The sequence below is a fragment of the Geospiza fortis genome, unplaced genomic scaffold (assembly GCF_000277835.1).
Source record: "Geospiza fortis unplaced genomic scaffold, GeoFor_1.0 scaffold72, whole genome shotgun sequence".
Lineage (NCBI taxonomy): Eukaryota > Metazoa > Chordata > Aves > Passeriformes > Thraupidae > Geospiza > Geospiza fortis.
The window spans coordinates 4,983,656-5,003,327 of NW_005054338.1; positions in this window are offsets into that span (position 1 = coordinate 4,983,656).

Genomic DNA, 19,672 nt, shown 5'->3' on the forward strand with positions numbered 1-19,672 from the left:
ACTGGCTTTACTAGCAAATGCAGAGGAGAGGTGTTATACCAGCAACGTTGAAAGCAAAATTGACAAAACAGTGGAATGAAAGCTCTTGAAAAATGCCAGCAGGGCATGAACAGGATGCAATACACACTAAGAAGGAAAAAATTGTTTCTTTAAGTCAGATGATTTGTGCACCGGAGTCTCAGCATTCATTTAATGGGAAAGTAACTTCCTGTGTGATAAAAATGCAAAGAATAACTTGAAAGCAAGAACCGGTTGGTGAGTGATGTACTTTGTTAGGCTTCAGCAGTAAAGCCTGAAAACTGCAACCTTTGTGTTTTCTAATAACCCATTCACTTCCATGCTGCATTCTTCTGGCTACCAAACAATGACACTTAAAAATGTTCGTCGCTGCTGGGCTCTAATTCAGCTGCAGTGAGAGGCAAAAAGAAGGGCTGATTACAGTACAGAGGGAGAATACCTGCAGGGAGTGACTTCTTGGTTGTCACAGAGCAGATGACAGAAAATTTGGCAGCTGGAAAGAATGACCACTGATTTTCTTGATTATTTCATGTGAAAGCCCCAAATTCTCAGTAGGATGAAACTTGTCATTCTGTTCTGATAAGAACACAGGGAAACACACAAGCAAAGAGTGCTGAGTGTATTAAATATATTAATATAAATCTCAATATATTAACTCTGTAAGAACATACTAATAATACCACTTTTAACATATACGTATATATTTACATGTAATTTGTACTGATTATGGCTACATCTTGACATTCAGAGTCAGCAGTTCTGGAACAGCGTCCTAAGTATTTGTCTCATCCCATGCCTCATGAGAAGTAGATTCCATAAGAAATACTACTGAATACTAAACTCTTGTCACCCTTTATAACACCCATTGTTTGAAAACTATTAGAAGATGTATTAAGAGCTACTGTTGTGTGTCCATGATCCCAGGCTACAGTTTTCTGTGTGTATGGATTGTTTCTCTAGATGTGCACTTGCAGAACCACTACAGAATACAGAGTGAGATGGGCAGGTGGTTGAATGATTAATCTCTAAATTTATTGCACAATCATGCAGCTTCACACTTTGATCTTCTTGACTGTTAGGATCTGATTATTAAAAGATGCCTCTGCCTGAATTAAAGTGGATGTGAGACCATATGCCAAAATCAATAGTACAGATTTTATTAAACAGTAAATGAGAGAGAGAGATTAAGTAGGACGGCAGTCATCACCACATGGATCCCTGTGCTGTCTTCCTGGCACTTTTTCTTCTGATCATCTTGGTGCTGGGGGTCTCCAAGTGTTCTTCTGGAGGTACTGCTTTTATACAGGCCTCTTTTGTATATCTTGTGCTTCTCACAAGTTCACTCAGAGGAATTTTGTCCAGTGTGCTCGTTCCAAGCCTTCACCTTTACTTAGCTCTGGAAATAACGCCTTCCTGTTTGCCATCTGTGCCTGTTGTGGTGGCTTAAGTTATGGGAACTTCCTTCTTTGGCAGTGGTTTGAGACATCCTTTAAGTTCTTATAATGTCTCTAGATATAACAATCTTTAGAAGCATCAGAGAAGAGCCAGAAAATTTGTAATATTCAGTACTTACTTTCCCACTATAGTCTTTATTGATCCTCAGTTTTTATTACATTTAATTGCATTTGTTTTAAACTGTGGCTTCCAAGCTTGTTTATTGTGGTCCTTTCTTTCCCTGTATTTCTGTTTGCAACTAGAAATATAAATCAGTGAACAAGTGGCAGAATTGGGGATCTAATGTTTTAGGCTCTCAATTTGAATTTGTAGGACTTCTAGAATGATTTGTTGTCGTTAATTTTTGCTGTTCAATTTACAATGTTGTTAAATGAGCAAAACTCTCCTATTTTAATAATATCCTTCAGCAGTATGTTCTATCTGGGGAAAAAAATCCAACAAACCAACAAAAACCCCCACCCTTGATTACAAGTTTGAAGCTGATGTTCTTTCTCTCAGTATGCATTCCTGAATTGTAAATCAGGGAGAACAGAAACTCCCAGTCTTCTCACTTTGTTCTAGTCAATATTAATGCTTGTTTTTATTATGCATTCATGTATTTTCCCTTTCTTGGAGGGAATGAAGTGCATTGCTGTATATTTTAAGGAGTCTTTTGTATCTTTTCATATTCCTCTTACTCCTCTTTGACTTTCTGTGCTTTTTCTCCTCAGCTCTTTGTTAATACTCAAAGTTTTTGACTGTTGAGTTGGGGCATCTTTATATTTCTGCCTTAGAGCTTAACATATGGTTTTACATTGGGGTATAGCAACTAATATTTTCCTTTTTTTAGAAGCTCACCTGAAGATGAATTGATTTGAGTCAGTCTGAAGCCAATAATTTTCCAGATTTTTAAAGAAATCTACAATTTTTTTCTGGATATTTTAGTACAAGCATGAAATTATATTAGTAAAGTGTGGTAGATGACTCTCATGAAGTCTGTGAAGTGTTAGGACTAATTGTAGTCATCCACAATCTAATTGCGTGGTTCCATACCTGTTCCTTCTGGTTTTTGCTCCAGTATATTTTAAAAAATTTTAGAAAAGAGAATTTCTTCAAAAGGAGACCTGCTCTCTTGAGTGTTTGGGACAACCTTTGAACAAAAGATTATCTTACCTTGGTTAAGGATTACCTTCTTTGCTAAGGCCAAAGAAGATCAAGACTAGGATTCATGTGAGTATCTTAGCCACAGGTCTTCCATAAAGTGAGGGGCAGGAAAGAGATATAAGCTAGAAAAAGCTGTCCCCTGCACATTGCTTCAGTACTAGTTATAAAATTTGAATTTTTTTTTGAAACAAAATTAAATAATGTATCATAACTCTTCCCGATGTTTGTTCTGAGTTGAAAACGTTTGGATTTGGCATAACTGCCAACTTATTTTCCAGAAAAGTGGTAACCAAAAAAGTATGTTTTATCAGTCTGTTCTAGGTTAATGTAAAATGCCCAACGTGTGTGTACTCATGTGTAAATATGCTTAACCAACTCATTTTCCAGAAAATTACTAACCAAAACAAGTATGTTTTATCAGTCTTATCTAGGTTAATGTAAAATGCCCAGCATGTGTGTACTCATGTGTAAATATGCTTAGGAAAAAAGCTAGGAACTTTTCAGAAGCTTAACACAACTTGCATGTTTTATAATTAATTCATGATGAAATTAATCAAACGTTCATGTAGCTATAAATGGGAGACACCTGCACATCCTTTTGCTATGTCACACTCAAGTGTCAGATTTGGTACACCACAAAAACTGTTCTGATCAGTCTGCAATATTTTCTTTATAACAAGAAAACAAATGAATGATTTTGAGTACAGTTGAAAGAACAAGCCTGGTGTTACGTTGCTTTATGATCTGTGCTCAGAATCTGTGTAATACATTCTTGACCTTTCAATGAATGGTGTTTTTCTTTCACATATAGTTTCCTTTTTTTGAGTCCACGTATCTTTGGGTCGAGCAGGACAGGGATGGAGCACTGTGGTAAATTGACCAGCACAAAATGCCACTGTCCCTGCAATTGAATCAGAGTTGTTCAACATATCCTTGTGCTGAAGTAGCTGAGGAGTATGTAGAAAGCTGGATTTCCACGGGGAAAGGTTTGCTATCTCTGTTCTTTCTCCAAGTGTATGTCATGATTTTAGTGAATATTAAAGCATGCAAATAACCAATTTTATTTGCCAACTTATTCTGTTTGTAAAACAGACTCCCATCAAAACCAAAAAGCAAATGGTCAAAATACAAGATTGTATTGGAACAGTTTTGCATATAGAAATACAAAGAGTGGAATGATGATGATTGCTAAAGAAATAACTGACAGGCTTCAGAGAGGAATAAGAGAGAATCACTACTTTGGTATCTACTGCTGCTGCCTTGGCATCTGTGGCTCATCAGCAAGTGAGTATTAATGTTCACATTGCTTAGGTGTTTGCTTGTCAGTCTGTAGGGTATGTCAAATTATAATTTGGGAAAAAAAACCCTCAGAGTAGTTCCTTGGATGTACAAGTTAAGAATTTTAGGGAGCTTTTGAATAAGAATTAGAGGAAACAGTTCTTCTGGTGGGTAAAGTTGAAGCTCCTGAAGTCGAAAGATTGTTTTCTTTTTCCTTATTCAGCAGAACTGGAAGATTTTTGTTTCTGCTGTTGAATTACTTTAAGTGATGGGAGCTAATTTCCTTTAAGTAAGCATTAGAAAAGTTGATCAGATGAGCTTTTGTTATTTGCCTTCAGTGCAAAGCACGATTTATTAAGGAAGGCTGGTGGGGGCTTTAAGTGTGTATGATGACTTATTCTCCTTCAACTCCCATGAAGTTGAAGTGAGAATATTGATTGTGATATTGATCAGCTCAGTGATGGTGATGAGACATCACTGTATTAATTATAAGGTCCTACATTTACTGAATAACTGTTCATTCCTCTCTCTTTCTCTCTTTTTACTTCTTTCTCATAGATATGCAATGTAGATGACTGTAAATGTTTTATTTTGTGGTGTTCTTGTCCAGGTCTAATCACAGCACTGAGAACAAGTGAGAAATTGGGAATCCTCATCCAGTAGCCATTTCAAAGGGGAGTTGTTGTGGTTTTCTTTCCCCCCTGAAAAATTCAAATGTGCTTTGTTTCATAGCCAATGGGAGGCAAGGAAACAGAGCAAGAAGAAATCAAAGTCGCGTTTCCCTTATTCTCTGTCAATTCTTCAAACAATTGAAATTATTATTATTATTCTATGTCCCTCTGTGTGCCATAGGCTAGTTTAATAGTCTGGCCTACGGAAGAAAAGGGGAAAATGCTTTGATATCATGAAAATAGAGGAAGTGTCTGAATTAAAACTAGGAGCTGTCAGAGGGCAAGAAAGGTAACTTCTGAAACATTTTCAAGTCTCATGTAGAAATACACTATGGTTGGCATGTCACTTTCATTTTGGTTTTTTCAATGGCTCCAGTACTTGAAAAAAATCAGAATTCCTATCACGTCGTGCGACTGTTTCTCACTGTTTACTTTTGAGTTCACTTTCCCACTGTGTCCAGCTGAATCATTCAAATTTGTGTTGAAGTCTAGTGGAGAAGTGACAGGAAGTTTATGAGCCTAGGGGAGACTTGTACTAGAAATAACATAGGCAGTGTGAGCAGCTCACTGTATCTTCGGGTCACATTATTTATTGATTTTATTTAAAATGTTGTTCCATAGAAATAACTTTACAAGGTTCACAAAAGATTTTCTTAGGGCTTGAATAGACATCAATATGATACAAACAAAACAATACAATAGCAGTGTGTCATCACTCTGCAAAGATATCACTACCAAACCTTTATAAAAAAAAATAAGTGTTTCAGTATTTGAAAACCAGACAGAGGATGAATTGCTGCTTTTATTCCTTCTTAGGAGAAAGCCAAGGTACTATCAAACAGTGAGAAGCAGCTGAGGAGATGGAAAGCTGAAATTAGTTTACTTTGTTACTGTTCAACCAATTAGTTAGACTTTGTTACTGCATCTCCTTTTTTAAACTTTTTTCCACTTTTTAAGCTTGTAAGTGCTCTCTTAATGATTTGGAGACACTGATGGATCTTATCTTCCTGAGGCACTGAGATCCCTGAGGGGTAGTTACTGGTGAATCTTGTTGGATTTAGAAGATGTCATCTCCAACCTTTCATCCTTGCCCTTTGTGGAAGATACCTTCTGTTTAGTACAGCTGTAGTAAAGCTGGCAGAAGTGGATGTTTGCCTCTACTTTGCTGCTTTTTCATGTGGCTCAGTAAAGACACTGGCCTTTGAACTGGAATGACTGAAGAATGAGTGAAGAATGGTCCTTTTTACCAACTCTGGCATGTAAAGTAAAGAGATAAAAAGTGACAAGCTGGAGAACTACTAGTGTTTGCATGCTCATGGTTGTGGGCTTCAGGGTTCAGAGTCAACACCTCTGAGTGTCATAAATGATACAATTAATAAATTTTCTGGGTCCTCTCCTGATGTGACATGAGGCAGGCTAGAAAGTAGAGTCATCTCCCCCAGTCATGGATTTAAGTTGATAGGAAAAATATAGCCACTGATACAAGGCCAGTAAATGAAAGAAAGCTTTCTGATCTGCTTTCTTGATGTTCAGGTCTAGAAATGCATGTAGGGGAGTTGTGCCATCTTATGTTTGGAATAGTGATAGACTAATAAAAAGATTAAATTTCCCTTCATATCAGTTCAGAGAGGACTTTTCCACACAAATCTGCATCAACCCAACCCTTGTGTGCAAATGAGTACCATAACAATAGGCCTAAGTGTTGATATGACTCTGGTATGCCTTGCTCTAAATTATTTCTTCTGATGTGGCTATCTAATGTATATCTCAGTATGAATTGTGAAATATCCTGTTTGAGGCCTGGAGGAAAAAGGATCTGCTTCATTTTGTTTGCTTTTTTGTTTGGTTGTTTTTGATTTTTTTTGTAATTTTCTTGTATTGGGAAAAAAGAACAAAAGCGCCAAATAAATATTTCCTGCTTGCCAGCTGAAAAAGCATGGAGCTTAAAAAGATCCAGCATATTGCTGTCCAAACTGAGATCAGAAATTGAGAGTTGGTGTGGTAGTCTTAGAACTGAGGAAAATTCTCATTTAAATCTGTCCTTAGCAAGCTGCACACATTATACATTCAAATATATGTATATACATGAACATGTAATTGAGATGGATGTACAGGTGGTATGCTCCAAGAAAGAGTCAAAAAAAGAGATTAAGGTTAAATGTGTATTTAAAAGTAGGGTTTTAAAAATGCTTGCTTTTCTCAAATTCAAATTCAGATGTTTTGAAAAGTTAAATAGGATTCAGTTGTTTGAGGATTACTTTGTGTATGACTTGGATTTAAATCACAGGGCATTTCAGATCAGCTACTCTGTTCAAAGCGGCTGCTGTTAAAGGATTTATACATGATATTGCTTCCAGGGTATTAGTATAGCAGGTCTTCTTCTAGCTGATTTTGAAGTGAAATGTAGATTTTACATTGTCCTTGTCTAATGTGTATTTTTTTTTGAACAATTTGATCTGCTGCTTAAAGGTATTAACTGGTTCAAAATAGTTGGCACCGTTTGGAGGATTTTAAATAGAGGAACACAGAGTTAAGCTATGTGAAACCATGCTTTCTGTTTAACTGTAAAAGTGTAAAAATAAAGTCTCTAGAGTGAAAAAAAAGTTCTTAGAATCATGCATTCAGTGATTCAGATCCTAAAGAAACTCACAGATGATACTTCAGTAAGGGTAATATGAATATCTTGGATTATCATTATATAGCATTTCCCCAACAGGCTGAAAAGAACATAGAGTATTTATGAGGGAAAAAAAAAGATATAAGATTTTGGTAAGCTTTTTAAGCAAAGTCAAAAGAAGATGAAATATGCCTACAGTATTTCACCCACAAACAGATGGCCAAACATAACAAACCAATAGTATGTAAATATCAGTGTTAGGAAGATCTGTTGCAATGCATGAAAAATTGCTGGTTTCTTGGCTGCTACCTTCAAACAGACTAAACCTTCACACAGAAGAGCAGGATATATGTTATTTTTTTCACAGAGACAGATGTAGTTGCTCAAAGTTGCCACCTTCATTTAAAAGCCCATTTTTTTAAAAGTGCAATGTAGAATCAACAGATGCCCTTCAGAACTTGTAAAGGTGGTGAAAGAAATACCCAGAATTCAAAAGTCTGGAGATGCAGGCAGTGAAAGGCGATGTTGTTCTGTTTTCACAAGGCCTGGGAGTCCCTTGCACCCACATAAGTCTGTGAGAGAGAACTTGTGAGGGAAATTGAAAATTAGAGCAGAGTTGTTGCAGCAGGCAGGCTGTGAAATAGTGAACTTCTGGTTCTGTGTCATGCACTCCTCAGAACACTGGCTCTAAAGTGTCTCTTCCTGTTTAAATTCACAAAAAAGCAATGATCCAGATTGCATCTTAGTGTGCTGCTCCTGGAAGCACAATTTATCAACAACCATCAAGACCTAGAGTCTTTTTCCAGGTGTGTTGCAAATAACATCTCTACTATTTGAAGACACATTTTGCAAAATAAGTAGGCTAAGGGTGTTTGCTCATTCAAATTGCACTAATGGGGGGTTTTGTTTTAATTTTAGAAAAGGGCTGCACAAGTGACTCGACTTCTGAGCTCAGGCAATTGATTTAAAATCTCCCTCTGACAATGGCTTGTCTTCTCTGGAATGTCAATGATGCTGCTTTACTCCCCTGCTCTAGTAAAGCCTTTTGAGTTCCTTGGATTAGGAACTTTTGTCTGGCCCAGGTTCTGTACAGCATTGTGCAAGGTAGAAGTCAAACATTACAAAATGTGGAATGGGCAGAGAATCCAGTTTTCAACTGAGATTCTTCGTGTTATTATTTCAGCAGAATCAGAAAAATGTACTACAGTTTTCTGAAAATAATTAGATATGATGAAGTGAGTATGGATCATTTATAGTCTAAATGATTAGTCATTAATTGAAAATGCTTAAACAAGCTATTTCTTTAAGAAAACTACCAGTTTCAAAAGATTACTTTTTGTGCAGTTGATCAAAATATGTTTTGGAATATTCTCTAAAACAAGTTACAAAAATAGCATATATATTTTTGAGATTAAAGTCTGTTCTCATTTTTTCCCTATTGTTCCCTGTTACTGATAGAATAAGATTTTCTGGAGCCCTTAATTATTATTTGTGTTTTTACCAGGATGAGGGAAAGAATTCTCTGGTTTGAGATTTTCATGGATTACTTGTAATCTGTCCTTTCCCAAAGCAGATTTAAGATAGCCCAATGCTCTTGCATCTCCCCATTTTCAAAATATATTTTCCTGATATTATGCATCTGAAATCATTAGAAATAACGTGTAGCAACATGATTTTGGGAATTTGGTGTTGATTATAGGCATGCCTTTCTAAAAAGCAAGCTTAGAGATTTGTTTACTGTTATGTCCTTATATCACTGACATGGATTATTTCAGGAATATTGTGACCAAACTGAACTCAAGAACTTCCCAAAGTTTAGGTAACAGATGTGAAAATTATGTGTTAAGGTGTTTAAACATTCTTTATCTTGCTGAATCACCATGTGATGGTTGTTAGGAAAGATGGATCCTGGCCCTGGTCACCAGAGAGCAAGGATCAGTGCCTGCTCCTCCTCTTCCCCTCACTAGGATGCTGTAACTGCAGTGAGATCCCCCCTCAGTCCTCAGCAGACCCAGTGACCTGTCCTGCTTCTTCTTTAGATGCTGTCTACGGAAAAATTAGGCTTGTTTAAGTGCTATAGATTTATTCATCAGGAACTGTACATAAAAAGACACTGGGGAAGAGAACAGACACTTCTAGACAGGTCATAGAAAGAAGGATCATCTCCAAGCATGCTGAGAAAACAGTTCCTGAAATTGTAGCAAAGTGTTCTTCATGTTTCCTTCCTCCTCTCCCCAGGGAACCATGTCTTTTATAGAGATAATGCATCCTGGAATTCCTGTTGTGTCAGTATGGCCTTTCTTAATCCTAAACCATTTTATCTAGTATGGAAGTACCATGGAGGGATGTGGGTCAGCCATGAAAAGGTCTGAGTTTCTGATGTAAACAGAAGAGGAATACAATGAATGAAAATATTGTTCTGAGATAGACACTGAAGTGCTCTTTCAGATTTGCCAGCATCAGTATGTCAGAGTAAAGCGTCAAGTTGTAAAAAATGCATTTATAATTTTGTCTCAGTTTTGATAGCATGTATCTTCATTGTTAAATTTGATTCATTTCTTTAGTTCCCTCAGCTCTGTTCTGACTCTGGGTAAGATGTTCCCTTGCCTCCATTCTCTTTTCGTACTTTGCCAGCTTTCCTTGTAGAGAGCTGAAAAGGTGTTATAGATCATTAACATGACTCATCTGAACATACTTTTACAATAAGCATTGCTAGCTCTAGCAAGATAGACCATTTCCCTCTCTATGTTCTGAAATTATAGAGTAAGCTCTGGATTCTGCTGCTCTCAAATGTTTTCCTATTGCTGCCTGTCCATTTGACTTTCCTGTGTGAAATTTATGTTAACTCTAATATGACCACAGCCTGGAATCAGAGATTGTTTTGTCTGTCAGAGTGTTATCACCTGGGTTACACGAGAAAGAGCAAAGCTGGTGGTGGGAAAATTGAATTAACAACACAAACATCAGTTTTGTAATGAAAACAATCGATAATGTTTACATTTAAAGTGCAAAGTATAGCAAATACAATGCCAGTCTGGTTACATTAATATGAAGAGAAACAGAGAAACATTATTATAATAACAATTTATTACTTGTACAATTTAATAAGGAACATCTTCTGGTGACAAGCTGGTTAATAAGAGCAGGCAGTCAGAACTGAATATGCTTAGGGAGCAAATGATAGTTTTTATTCCTATGGGTTTAGTTTCAAATTCTCCAGATTTTCTGCAAATGAGAAAATGAGAAATCATCCAGTTGTAATTGTGAAAAATTTTCCTCTCCTAGTTTTTTTTACCATTTAATCAGTTTACTATTGTGGATTCATTTACAACTTTCTCAGTTTGGAATTAGATGAGCAATCGTTTAGTTTTTTTCTTAACAGACTTGGGCTTCTGGATTTTTTTTCTTGCAGTTCTGACTTTCTGTATTATTTTTCTTCCATCCCCCCTCTTTTTTTAGTTTTTTGAAAGGCAAAAATCTATCCGTGTTGCATGATATTCCCTATTATAAATTTCCCATTTACTTCTGCTCACTATTTTGGTGTCCCAGCACAGTATGAGTATCTTCTGTCATATGGAAATACCCACACGAACTGATCCAGGAAAACACAGATCAACATCAAACCATACATGTTAATGGAAAGGAATTTATGGTGTTCTCTTACCAATGAACACTGTGATGGAGTGAGAAAATGCCGTAGGACAATCTCAGTGCTGAACAGGCTAGAAATTGTTGCCAGTGTAGCCTATAAGATGTTTATTTTTTCAAATGAGTTCTTATTTAGATTGTTTTATTAGAAGTTGGTTTCATGTTTTCCTGGAAGGAGTCTGTCTTCAGCTGTTAGCAGTTTTTATCCAGCTGAATTACAAAAACACACAAAATGTGAGTGGTGCATTCCAGCCATAAAACGATACATCTTTTTCTCACAGGGTTTGTGCTCCATATCACTGAATCAGTGGAGCTATGCCCGGTTATGCCATCTGAAGGTTTGGCCCTCAGCAGCACACAATATTCAGTTTCCAATGCCCATTACTCAAATAGAATAACCCAATCACAATACAGACCAAGGTCTGCTTTGCCAAACTTTGGGACAGGAACTTCTTTTCTCTAATTGTTGTGATAGAAAATGAAAGTACAGGTGGGTAAGTAGCATAAAATGTATATGGTATTTCCTTTTCTCTCTTCCAGAAGTGATTTGATGTCTTGTGGAAGTAAGATGTGACTGTCAAAATGGAGAATGATTTTGTTTATTTTAACTGCCCCTGTTAAAATTTCTAATTTTAATGGTGACTGTTGGGATGCTGGTTTTAAATGTACTGATGGCTAAACTTGGGTCAGAACTTAAACACTGATATATAAGCAGCCAGAAACCTCTGGCCCTCTATTGTCTGAACTGTGATAGCTGCATAGGTCAGATGGTGTAGCAGAATTATTTCTAAAATTGCATAATTTCTGTTAGTAATAGTACCAGAAAATGATATGTAAGTGAGGAAATGGAAAAGTATTTATAGCAAAGTTGAAATAGAGGCTTTAGGAACTGTATTTGGTTTTGACAAGTCCAAAAAAAAAAAACAGGCAAATTTCCTCAGTTTCAATTTATATTTCATTAACACACCCATAACAGCAATAAAAATGATAACAAGGTACCATTTTGATGAGTTAGCATTCACGCAGAAGTCATTAAGAAAATATTTTGTTGATATACAAGATTTTCTGGGGCTTTGCAGTGAAAGAAATGTGTTACACTTCATAGTGAGGAAGGTTGGCTGAAACTACAGTCTAAGTAAATTCTACTCCATTGTATCTGTGCTTAAAACTAGATTGGAATATACAGGATTGTTAGATATAAAGAGGTCATTGTTACTAATGTACATTGAAAAGGTGGAGGATGACACAAAATCCTAGTTTCAGGGATGATCTAAGTCCCTGATGCTTCTGAAATGGGGGGTTACTGATGGCAGAGGTTTCTGTTCACAGGGAGAGCTCAGGTGGCTGCTTGTGCTCAGAGCCTTCCTTTTCCATCTCCTCGGACAGCATTAACGCTTTGCTCAAGGAACTCCTTGTTGCAGGTGTTCAGCCTGTGAGCCCAAGCCACTCACTGCCTTATGCCAGGCCATACTGCTGCAATTTGGAATTTAATTAGAGCTAAACCACAGAGTTACAATCTGCCTGGCTTTGAGCATTTATGGAAAAGCAACCAAATGTGTCAAACCCAGGAGAAAAGACCTTTCTTTCAGACTGCATGAAAGAGAGTGCATTTTCCCTGTGAATTACTATATTGGGATGTAGGGGGATAGAATATAAGTAAGTCAAGGTAGCATGGAAAGTAATCTTACCTTCTAAAGAGTTGCAGCTGGGTTAATTATTAAAGATTAGGAGCAGGCCTGACTTTAACAGGCCACAGCTGTAGCCAATAAGAAGAATGTTATAAAAGAGTGGATTGGTTGGTTGAGGGGAACTGGAGTCAGTTGGCTGCTGTGAGAAGAAGAAAGAGTCAGTGCTTAGAGGAGCTGCCTACAAGAAACATCAAGGAGGTACGAAACTCTAGCAATATGGAACCTTTGCAATATAATGACAATAGAACCTTAGTTAATGTAATGACAACATTGCGAGAGAGATGTTTTTTAAGATCATTAGAATAGTATTAAATTGATGAGATGTTGACAAATGGTTTTTTTCTTTATGTATTTAAGATGAAATAATGGAAGATATTTAAGATGAATTTCATTTTAATGTAGACTTTGAGTCAAAGCGTGTAAAGGATGTTTTTTAGCTGTGTTACCTAAATGGGTGGTTAAGAATGTGCTGAATGTTGTAATCTCACTTTAAATCCATCTGACACTCTGGTAACTTAGAAAGATTTCCGTGTCTCATGATGGTAAGAAGTGAGAAAATAAAAAGGGCATTTTTTGGGGAATTTAGCCAAAGTGGCAGTATACTGGGATGGAGTGAGTTGTCCATGTGTATCTCCTATCTTGCTTACTCTCTTCCCGAGCTGTCAGCTGGTTAAAGCACAAAATGAGAATATAGTTCCCTGATACCACAATGACAGTTTAAGTAGTACCTTTCCCCGACCATATCTCCTATTGCCAAGTCCCTGAAAATTGCTTGCGAGGGTGTGAAGTGCATCAAATCAGATCAGGGAACCGATTTAGATTAAAAATAAAGCCTCCTTCTCCTCACCTTTATTCTTTTATCCCATTTCATTCCCTGGCCCGGGCTGACAGCTGTGCCAGTGGCTGAGTTAGCGCAGAGCAGAGGAAGGATGCAGCAGTGACAAGGGGCAGGACGTGGCTGCTGCTGGCCAGCATGAGTATTGAAAAAATACTCATTCTTATTGAACTGTGGCCTGTGTGCTGGCAGCCTGAATGTCGAAGGTCAGGGCTGCCAGCAGAAGAGGGAGGAAAGTTTCTGGACACTTTAATATCTGTGCAGATGTAATCAGTAAGGAATTGGGACTGGTCATAGCTTGGGAAAGTGTCTGGAATCTGTTGTATGAAACTATGTTAAACTAACCCTCTTAGGAAATTTAAAACTTGTTTGAAGTAGATGCAGGAAGTAGCACTGAATTAGGACTGAATTTTCCAATCTTGTGTTTCCCAACTAATTAGGAGTTATAAAGTACCTTCTCTTGTTGCAGGAGCCCCTCAAGCACACACCAAGTAGATCTCCAGGGAGGTAAAACTTCTGTTTTTCAAGTGTCTCTTTTCCTGCAGCAGGGTGCCACCCTCTTTGATTTGATCAAGTCGGCCAAATCATTTACAATTTTGCATCATTACTAATATGTATTGACAATACCTTGTGCTGTCGTATAATTTACTTCTAATAAATATATACGGGCCTCTCAATTTAGGCATCATCCATAAACCTATTATTGACAACTTCAGAAGTACTACAAGTTATCTGATATCCCAGGTAGGATATTTTAAGACCAATACAGATAGTGTGCTGTGAATTATTTCATTAATACAAGTTCTTATAAATGGCTGTTAGAAATTAGTATGAATATGGATTTTTCTTTCCTTGTTAGGTCATCACTGTTGCAATATGTGGACCCAATTATTTGTACAAAATTACTTATCTGTAAGCTGGGATACTGACATGTGCCCATGTGTTTATAAATGCACATATATGCCAGCTACGTATATATACACACACATATATTTCATTATTATACTATGATCTGTGAGTGCGAAAGGTTTTTGGAATGCATATTTCAGATTAATTTTTAAACTGCATAAGTCTAAAAATTTTGAAAGAAACTGTACTATATTTGTTAGCTTGTATCTGTTGCAGAGTATTCAATTAAACACTTAACTTGCCTACTCATTGATCCCATGTATTTATGCAGAGCTGTGCTCACTTTTAAATTCGATTTCCTCAGGAAGAATACCAATATTTTTAATTTTGTTTTGTGAGCCATATGTTCAAGAGCCGCTACTAGTTTGCTGTTTCAACTTTCTTTGCCTTTTTCTGCCTTTACAACATTCCAGGCATCCAATAGTACAGTCTAAATAGAGCACTGTAATCATGCCACTAAAAAAAGTTTCTTGCACAATGTAATTTTATTATGAACTCAACATTTATTTAGTTTTATCCTAATATCCCCTCAGTTGCTCAGTTCTTCTCTGAAAAGCCATCCCTCTTTCTGTTTATTTTGTGAGTCAGCTTTTATAAATTTATTGCTCCTCATTCCTTTTATCTTAGCTCCAGCATTGTGGGTTTGCCACAGGACTACATTAGAGTGGTTTTTATTTGTATTTTTAATGTGTTTCTGACCACCAGACCATAGTAAATGTGTCTTCATTGAATGATGGCTATGTTTTTTTCTTTATGCAGTATTAAATTTGTCTCTCTCTTGTGGTCATCTACCCATTTTCATGACTCATCCCTGTTCTTCTGTTTGGTCTTGACAAGGAGGTAGAGCCTCCAGGGATCAGAGGAAGAGCAAGTGAGACCCCAGGAGTAAATGGGCAGGAGAGGGCAGGAGCTAAAATGCTGCAGTCAGACTGGATGTCAGTTTATGCCTGCTGGCAGTGGGGGCAAGGCTACAAGGAAAACAGCAAAGAGGCAAAAGTGGCCTCGTTTCATAAAAGCAACAAAAGGTATAACGAAACCCGTGCAAGAAGAAAGGAGAAGAGACAGAATCTGGCTTTATCTTGAGTGTATTTGTCCTGAGAGCTATGTGTGTTAAATTTCAGTTTGGGAAATAACCAAAATTACTTAATTGCATCATTAAATTTTGCCATCTGCAGATTTTAATTGAAGCTTGATTATTAAAGTGAAATGTCCTGTGAACATTTTGAGTAGTAAATTGAAAACTTGAAGTACATTTGCTATTCCAGTGATGTGGATCCTTTTCAGGATCGAATTATAATATATTTGGATGCCATCTAAAAACTCTATTCCCTCCTTTGCCACATAATTATGTTTCTGTAACCAATGGATTTCCCGTATCAGATTTTTAGAGTTCTACTCGGAAACACTTGTGTAGATCACATTTCCTTTCTGTTGAAGTGCTTTCCTGGCCTATAAACTTAACATACAGGATGAATGGTCTTCATTTCTTATGAACACTAAAGATCTAGTTTCCATCTTGTAGGAATTTTTTATCAGGTTCTAGCTGTGACAACATATTTTTATTCCAAATAATGCTCTGCTCTGCCTTATCATTAGTCTTTGCATCTTGCTCACTGTAATCTCCCTCTCTTCCCCCACCCCCTATTACTTGGTATTTTAAATCTTCTAAGTGTTTCATGTATGTTATTATTCTCAAGATTCAGCTCAAACTTCCATGATATGCTGCTTATCTGTAAAGGTCGATACTGATTTGATATATCTTGGCAAGCATTTTTTGCAGCATGAGGTAGGGGAAAGGGATATCAAAATTCTCTGTCTTTGCATTACAGAGTCCCCGTGGAGCAGCTGCATCAAATTTCTCACATTATTTATGACTGAAGCAAAAGTAACTTTCTGATTGTCCTCATTTTTGTGATTTGTCCCCTACTCAATGTCACTCCAGCTTCCTTCTGGAAGAAATGTTTTGGGATCATTAGTCAGATGGAAGATCACATACCTTTGGATAATTATTTGAGATGGTTAGATACCATCTAACCATCTAGGTAATTCAGTCATACACTTTGAGCTAATTTAAATATAAAGTGCACTAAAAATCACTACCCACTTCTGCACCAAAAAAAAATCACCACCTACATTTTAGCTGCTGCTATTGTGAACTCCTGGGATCACTTTGTGTTAAATTTAACTTTGAAATTGCTAACTTCTTTATACTCTTTCTACTGCAGAGTCTTTTCTCATTTGATTGTGATTTTTTTTTTTTCTTTCTAAAATAAGGTTGTATCAAGGTGGGGGTTTGTCTCTTTTTGTGAGTAACAGATGATAGAACAAGAGAAAATGCCCTCAGGTTGTACCAGGGGAGGTTTAGATTGGCTATTAGGTAAAACTTTTTTCCCCAAAAGGGTTTTTAAGCATTGGAACAGGCTGTGCGGGGAAGTGGTTGAGTCACCATCCCTGGAGGTGTTTAAAAGGGGGGTGTAGGTGTGGCACTTATGGACAGGGTTTAGTGATGAACTTGGCAGTGATGGGTTTAACTGGATGACCTGAAAAGTCTTTTCCAACCTAAATGATTCCATGATTCTCTAAACAATTTTCTCTGCAGTGTAGGAGAAGGACCAACTTTATGGCTGCTGGCCAGTGGGTGGTAAATTCAATGCCTGAATAATATTGAGGTAGCTGAGGAATATGCCCCTTTGTCTAGAGCAAAGACTTATTCCCTAAGTTTAGTCTGAGGAAAAAAATAATGAAGAATTTAATGTCTATTCCTGTCAATGCTAAAGGAGGAAAAAACCAAAACAGGGCAGCGTGCAACCTCTATGATCAAGCCTTTTTAAAGAATCACAGAATGACTAGGTTGGAGGAGACCTTCAAGATCAACTCCAACCCATGTCCTGAAGACCTCAACTAAACCAGGGCACCAAGTGCCACATCCAGTCTTTTTTTGAACACATCTAGAGATGGTGACTCCACCACCACTCCAGGCAGGCCATTCCAATATTTTATCACTCTTTCTGTGAAAAACTTCTTAATGTCCAACCTATATTTCCCCTGATGCAGCTTGAGACTGTGTCCTCTCCTGAATGCAGACCTACAACCAAATAAGCAAATTATTAAGTATCCATAATAAAGAATTCATGCTGATGTGAATTTTTTTCTTCCCCTTGAGCTGTTCCTCTGTTTCCTGAGATGTATAGTATTGTTCTTTACATTTTTGGTATCAGGTCAGTGTCTTAATCTTTTTCTTCCTAGGTTCATAATCATTTTGAACATCTTTCTGCTTCCATGACTTGGAAAACAATGACACTTTATTAAACTCTGTCTTTTAAGAGGAACCATTATTACTGTCTTAAGTTGTGCCCTACTATCAAGTTTTCTAAGCACTTACTGGCTCTATACTAAGCACTTTGAAGGCTTATAAACACAGAATAATTATATTAAAGCTGAAATTGCAGCTGGGGCCATGAACAGGAAATCCATGCCTAAGTGCGTTTTCATCCTTGTTTAAAGAAAATGAGTTTTGGGGAATTGGTTCTTAACATAACATTTGTAGCATGAAAGTAAGTTATTTGGTGAAATACTTTCAGGTAATTGTTATGCCCACTTAAAACACACTGAAAACATGAGATCAGTGCTATCTTAAACAACTAGGGCTGTGGGATGAAACTCATCTTCTGTTGAAGAAATCTGGAAGCTGAGTAGGAATGTTCTAAAAAAAGACACGAGTGAGACTAACAGTGACATAGAAACTCTTTGTTTTAAATCACCTGGTCAAATAACTACATAATTGCAGTGAAAAACAGAAAATTCATTCAAATAATTAGGGGCATTCATTTAAATATTAGAGGTGATAATAAAAGGTAATAAATTCAGACCAAATATGGAGAATATGGTCCAGAGACTGATCAGTGTTGTCACGACTCAAATGAAAGAGCACTCTGTGCTGGCCTGGTGCACCACAACCCTTGTACCTGCTCCATTTGGCTATTTCCATACATCCTTATTGATTTTGTTGTTTTAATGGTCTCACATTCACCTCTTACATATCCAGACTGCATGGTTGTAGGATTGGTTATGCATGGGGTAAAGTTTTAGAACCTGATTTTATTTTTTCAAAGGTACAGAGGAGGTCACAGAGTAATTTCAATGCAACAGGCTGCATAGACTCCCAGCCCTTCAGCAATCAAAATCTTAGTGATACTCCAATCCTTTGTGAACTTAACTGTGTTTAAAAATGGAATTAGAGTGCTGATGTCAATATAAAACAATCCGGGATGCATAAACAGTGTCAAATATAAAAATGTGCAGTTGCTAGATTTTTATGTATGTTTCTCTATATAGCTTTTTTTTTGTTATTTTTTGAATTTTATGTGGATTTCATCATTCAAATAATAAAATTCTAAACATTATTTACAAAGGACATCTCCTTTGTAAATAATGAGAAAGGGAGGGCTGAATTTTCCCCTTTTATACCTAAACGCAGGTATTCAAGAAGCTATTGTATGTATGATTTGTGCTCAAACAGTTTTATTGCTTTAAAATCTTATCTCTCTTAGTAAATGATTATATACTGCTTTAGACACCTCCTCAGATGTGTTTCTGAAATTTCAGGGGTGCATTTAATTTGCTGTTTTTGTAGCATGTATGATGTAATGACTTCAAATGTCTCTCTTGTGTGCAAAGGTAATGCCAGATAATTGACTTTATGCTCCTGAACCTAATTTTCTTGAAGGAAAATTATTTATAATAATTCAATAAAGACTAATGGGCCTGTTAAAATTAGTTGCTTTCAAAACGGTGCATTTATTGTCATAAATATCCCTGCTTTCTCCAGAAGCAAAGCTCAAGGTCTTAGTTTTCTCCACAGAAAGAGTCTTGGCTGCAAAATTGTTTACATTACACGCACAACACCCTAGGCACGTTTTGTAAAACTATATAAAACCATTCTCATTATTTCAATTTATGGTGTAACTGGGTGCCAAAGCCTTTGAGCTTTGGCTCAGTGTGAGCACAATGCAGGTTATGAAAGGACAGTATGAATGAAAAATACCTGACCATTACACAAAGGATACTGACACTATTGTGTTCTATCCAGTTGTTTACTGTGCAATAGTATGGAAAGTCTATTATACTAGTTTTATAGTTACAGATGCTGTTTTGGGACATTCATCACATGGTCTTGAACAAACATGGGGAAATAACCAGTTGCCTGTTATATACTATATTCTCAAGACAACAGCCCTTTTCCCATCTAGGGGAATGCATTTTCAAGCAATATTGATTTTTCTTTCATTCTTCTCTCCTCTCCTCTTCTCTCTCCTTAAGAAGCCACTTTTAGAATTATCTTTGGTCCTTAAACTTGTTTGTCTCTTGTCTCTACATGGGTTTGTTTAGTCTTTCTGTTTTTTTCTTTTTT